Raw genomic sequence first — 6,091 nt, forward strand, 5'->3', positions numbered from 1 at the left:
TGTTGAACTTGAATTACCTACCTTATGGTTCAAACCAACTTTACAGTCCAGCACATTAACCCATAGCACCTCGCTAGTACCCCCAGTGTAAATACAACTGCAGACGTTTTATCAAATTTAGGATTCTACATATCCCAAAAATGAAGAAAAGCTTTCACCTTTGATGATACCATGGAGGCCAAGGCAACTCTGTTTAGGTTGGTAACTCAGACTTGTTTCATTTGAAAGTTCTCTTGCAGTGTTTCTTCTAAAAATGGTGGCATTTAAAACATTTCCTTTTCAAAACCTGCAGTTACATGAATAGATGTGATATAAAAACGTGGACTCTAATTGATCCCATTATTTTTCTGCAAAAAAATGATCATGACAAAAGGTTAGGACAGTCTCCTCCCATCTTACAAATGTCCAAGCAAAATCCATCTTATTTAAGAAAGTTGGTCTGAATTTACCTTTGTTAAACTCTAAAAACAAGGAAAACAAAAACTTCAACCATTTGAGGCTATCAGAGCGTTACATGCACTAAAGTGTACAGAAAGAGCTAATCTCAATGCTCCTTTTAAAGAATTTATTTTACACCTATTATAACACACAGTGTGGGAGAAAGATGAGGCTTTCTGCTCCAGTAAAGATTTACAAGCCTCGGAAACCCTGTGCAGGGTCACTATGAGTTGGAACCGACTCCACGGCACTTACCAACTACAACATACCACACAGTATGCCATTTTTAAACATTGACATGTAACTCCCTAGTAAGATTCTTAAAACAAATACAAAAGCATTTACCTCATTAGAAAAAAGATACACTATTCACTTACTGTCTTCAAATATTATTGCACTTTTACTTTCATAACTTGACAATACATTCATGACACAATCTGCAGACAACTACTGTCTTAACAGACAAAGAAAACTTTTAAGTAGATGTAACTGTCCTAAACTGTTTATTAGACATGAATTTTACAAGCATTACTTATATTAACAGTAACAGTCAAGCTGGAGAGTGTTGCATCTTCTCCAGACAACCCAGCGAGAACCACCAATAGTGTGGTGGAACTTGTGACCCTTCCCCATACCACAGCTCTTGTGGCCTGCAGATGTCAAACCACGCATCTCCCTGTGCTTATGAATTGGCTTGGTGATCCACTGGGTGTCAGAATGTCTTCTGATAGCTTTATGGAATGGATCAACAAGGATAACTTCAAAAAAGTTTTATGTGGAATCTTCACCAACCCAGTAACAATTCAGGACTCTTAGAGCCCCACAGTGGCGTCCAGCTCATTCCTCAGCCACAGACTGAAGGCTTCTAGCAAACTTCAGCTGGTTAACACCATGATGGACAGGCTTGCCATAGGTTGCACATTTAGGCATTGGGCGTTTGCAGCCGCCTCTGCGCACGCACATGAATCCGATAGATGACATAACCTTGCTTGACCTTGTATCCTTATCTGGCCGGGTGGGCCGAGGTGGGGGGTGGAGGCAGGGGCCCTGTGCAGCGCAGAGAGCTGACAGTACTGCCAACAGCAGACCCACAGAAGAAATAGCATCACATTGGACTGCTTCTTTCTCCATTGTTCCTGGATGTACTTGTAAGCACCTATCTCGGCTTAGCCTGATGGCTGCCACCAGACAGAAAGCAGTCCATGATACTTTAAATAGTCTCCTCTAAATACCCTAACTCAAATGCATCAATTTTTCTACTGTCTTCCTTATTGCCTGTCCAACTTTCACATGCATATGAGGTGACAGAAAATACCATGTCTTTGGTCAGGCACACCTTATTCCTCAAAGTGACATCTTTGCTTATTGCCAACTCACATATAAATCTGCATAGTTTACTTTTGTTGTTAAATGTCTTCAAAAGTTGGTTCCAACTTATACAGACTCTGTAAAAGGTTAATGAGGAGTGACTGGTGGGTTTGAACCACCAACCTTATGGTTAGCAGTTCAGTGCTGATCCTACAGCACGAAATCAAGATTCCAAAGATTTTAGTCCTCAATTTTAGGGATAAAAAGTTTCTGGGACAGAATCTTAGAAATGTAGTCATTGGTTCTGGTTCCAGCTCCTCTTAGACTAGTTATGTGGCTTTGGTGCATGTCAACTGCCTTAAATCAGAAATCATAATTACTCTTTTCTCCATTGAATTTCCACTTTACTTTTCCATTTGTTCATTCTAACAGAATATTCCTAGAAGCCTTGGTGGAGCCAGCTGTTCCAAGGGAGAAAGAGGTGAGACTTTCTGCTTCTTAAAAATTCACAGCCTCAGAAATCCTATACAGGATTGCTGTTAGTTAGAATAGACTATGGCACACAATAACAATAACCACAGAATATTCAGTGTCATTGGATGACCATTTATGGAAATGACATAAATGTAAGTGAGAATATCCACCACATAGTATTTTTATCTAAATGATATATGACAATATATAATAAGTACCTGAAAAACTGTAAAGTACTATACAAATATCATTTTAAATTCATTTCTGTCCCACCCCACATTTCATTCCCTTGTCCTTCTTACATAGATGTGTTCAAGGGTGATACAAAAATTATCTGCAGTCCAGTTATATTAAAATACCCACCCACATTCATGGCTGATGACAACATTGAGTGTTGTTCTGTCAAACAGATGAATGACAATGGATTATGTGTCCATATATAAATAAGCCATGGCACTGCCTATGAATCTACACCAGACTTGGGTTTTGAAAAGTTTTTGTGAGATGGGTACTGAAACAACTCACAGAAGAGAATAAACAGAAGCCTTTGGACACCTGCAAACAAAATTTGGACCAATACTCAAAGGAAGGTAAAAGTTCCTTAAAAAAATCATTTCTGTTTATGAGACATGAATTCACCACTGTGAGCCTGAGAGTAAACAGCAGACTAAGTAATGGAAACATCCTCAGTCTCCAACCAAGATAAAGTTCAAAAGTCAACCTTCAGTTGGAAAATTGATGCTTACACTTTTCTGGAATTCTCCAGGGCCACTATTGGAACACTATCAGGAAAAACATTCATCAATCAACAGTTCTCATTACAGTGAGATGCTCACTGAAGAGTTGAAGCTTAAACTTTGAATTAAGCACAGAGGACTATTATCCAGGGCAATGTTGTGATCTTGCATGACAATACACATCTGCCCATCACTGCCCACACTACTGATACTCTGCAAAAACTTCATTTTGAGGTGTTAAAACATCTTCCCTGATGCAGATAGGTCCCTTGCAATACTATAGCAAATAATTGTTATCAGGACTGATTGTAAGGGCTGGAAATGTAAAGGTGGATGTTTGGGGGCAAAGGGAGGGGAGTGATTAACCTTACAGTCTAGGAACAGAAGTCCCAGGGACCATCGAAGGAGAAGAACAGAGAATGGAACCCTACCCAGAGAAGCAGTGATGCCAGGTATGGAGGCAGAAATGATGACATGGGGAGTTGGAGCAGCTGGAGACTTTGGACCTGGAGAAGGAGAGGGGCAGTATGTGGACGACAGGGGGGCAGGCTTGCAGGGCGTACCCTTTGGTTGGTTGATGATGCATGGAGGGGACTGTGACCATGGCAAGGAAACAATATATGACGGGATCAGTGTGAAGCTGGTGTTCTTCCATGTGAATTATCACATCATTCACAATAAAGCATTAAAAAAAAAATCCTCCCTGTAATCCTGATTTTGTTCTATCACACTTTCATTTGTTTGTCCTCTGAAATCAGCCCTTTGATGACGAAGACTCACTGCTAATGAAGACATGAATACAGCAGTGGATTTGTGGCTCACAGCTCAGCCTAAAACATTTTTCTTTTTTTTTTTTTTTTTTAATATTTTATTGTGAATTATGTGACAGTTTACATGGGAGGACATTAGCTTCACATTCATCCTATCGTATATTGTTTTATTGCCATGGTTACAAACAACTCCATGCATCATCAACCAACCAAAGGGTACACCCTGCAAGCCTGCCCTCTGGTTGTCAGCACACAGTTCCTCTCCCTCTCTGCGTCTAGTCCCTAGCCACTCCATCTCTCCATGTCATCATCTCTGCCTCTATCTCTGGTGTCACTGTTTCTCTGGGTAGGGTCCCACACTCTGCTCTTCTCCCTAGATGGTCCCAAGGACATCGCTCCTAGACTGCAAAGTTAATCACTCCCCTCCTTGCTACAAAATGTCTACCTTTATGTTTCCAACCCTCACAATCAGTTCTGATAACAATTATTTACTATTGCATCACAAGAGGCCTATCCCCATCTCCTTTCATCAGCCCTGCCCAGACAGATTGGATACTACTCAGTGAAGATTCTACCTTTCTCAATGCCCTCTAGATCTAGGCTCCCTCTTGAAAGCTTGTAAACCAGTCACTTCTTGCCTTTGTAGTCCCCCCATTTTGGGTAGCCAATGTCCCAGTTGCCCATCCCTGTCTACTATGTGTATGGAAGGTGTGGGATTGATCCTTGCTGTTCCCTCTTTTGAGTTATTGCATCCCTAGGTGTAGGTCAAGTTCATTGTATCAGATTACTCTGTTTTTCCTCTTCTTTCTTCTTCTAGTTGAGCTCTGATCATCCAGTCATTGAAGCCAGGTCAAGTGGGTATTATCTGAAAGTGTGGGTGTTTTTGTGCATATGCCCTCTCTTCTTATCAGATGGATGCTTTACTCTCCACTCTAGTCCTCTGTGACTATGTCACTGACTCTGGGCCAAAAAGTCCCCAGGTCTTGCCACACTGCTGGCCAAACAGGTCTCCACCTGTGTCACAGGAGTCTATTGAACGTTGTAGGGCTTAAAACATTTCTTAATAAGGAAGTATGCAAGTTTGTTGACAGATGGCCAAAGTGTATTGAAAAGCAAGGAGATTATTTAAAAAATAATGCATTTGTCTTTCAAAAAAGTTGATTAAAATAAATTCTACAGTCATAGTGGGGATAATTTTTGACTCACCTTCATGCAATAGGATATGAATTCAATTCAATTATATGTGAGTTCCTCCTCAGAAATGCCACTATAAATGGTAGTTATATTGCCAAATTTCAGCAACTGGAGCTCTCCAGTTTGGAATTATTTGACCCAATTGTCATTCAACTGGTAGTCACCTTTCTTTCCCAGAAAAATCTCAGGAGTGGTGCTGCAGCAACTTCAAGATGGATAAAAAGAGAGCAACTTAGAGAGGAAGAGAGACAGGCCTTACACATTAATAGACCATGAGAGTGGATTTAGCTAACAGAAAGGTTGACATTAGACTGTTGATCATCCTCTTCTCCTTCCATTCACATGTCTGAAGGAAGGAGGGCATCTTGGAATATGACCCCCTCCCCCGCCCCCCGGCACCAAGTCAAGTAAGCTCCTACCAGGGTGATGTTGTTTAGTGCCATTGAGTTGCTTCTTACTCACAGCAACCCTGTATAGGGTTTCCAAAGCGGTAATTCACTGTGGGAGCAGAAAGCCTTGTCTTGCTCTCATGGATTCGCTTGTGGGCTCAAACTATCAATCATTGGGTTCACAATCCAGTGCTTACTGTATGGAGCCACATGATCCCTACCAAGGGGGATTATGTGGTTGTTATTTTTGTTAAGTGCCATCCAGTAGGTTATAAGTCATGCTGTTGTTGTTGTTAGGTGCCATCGAGTTGGTACCAACTCACAGCGACCTTATGCACAGCAGAATGAAACACTGCCCAATCCTGGGCCAACCTCATTATTGTTACCATGCCTGAGACCATCAATGCTGCCACTTGGTCAATCCTTCTCATTGGGGGTCGTCTGCTTTTTCTCAGACCCTCAACCTTACCAAACACGATATCCTTCTCCAGCGACTGGTCCCTCCTGACAATATGTTCAAAGTATGAGAGACTAAGTTTGGCCATCCTGGTCTCCAAGGAGCACGCTGGCTGCACTTCTTCCAACGTGGATCTGTTGGTTCTTTTGGCAGCCTACAGCACTTTCAATATTCTCCTCCAACACCATAACTCAAAAGCATCAATCCTTCGACAGTCTTCCTTATTTACTGTCCAGCTTTCATGTGCATATGAGGTTGTTGCAAATACCATGGCTTGGGTCAGGCACACCTTAGTCTTCAGGATGACATCTTTGCTCTTCAACA

The 6,091-nt window shown here is 41.5% G+C and overlaps 1 pseudogene; it reads right to left on the minus strand.

The window, feature by feature from the left end:
* Positions 1–975: 975 nt before the first annotated feature.
* The window catches only part of LOC102824296, a 44,200-nt pseudogene continuing 39,084 nt past the window's right edge, over positions 976–6,091 (minus strand).

The sequence above is a fragment of the Chrysochloris asiatica genome, unplaced genomic scaffold (genome assembly GCF_000296735.1).
Source record: "Chrysochloris asiatica unplaced genomic scaffold, ChrAsi1.0 scaffold00241, whole genome shotgun sequence".
NCBI lineage: Eukaryota > Metazoa > Chordata > Mammalia > Afrosoricida > Chrysochloridae > Chrysochloris > Chrysochloris asiatica.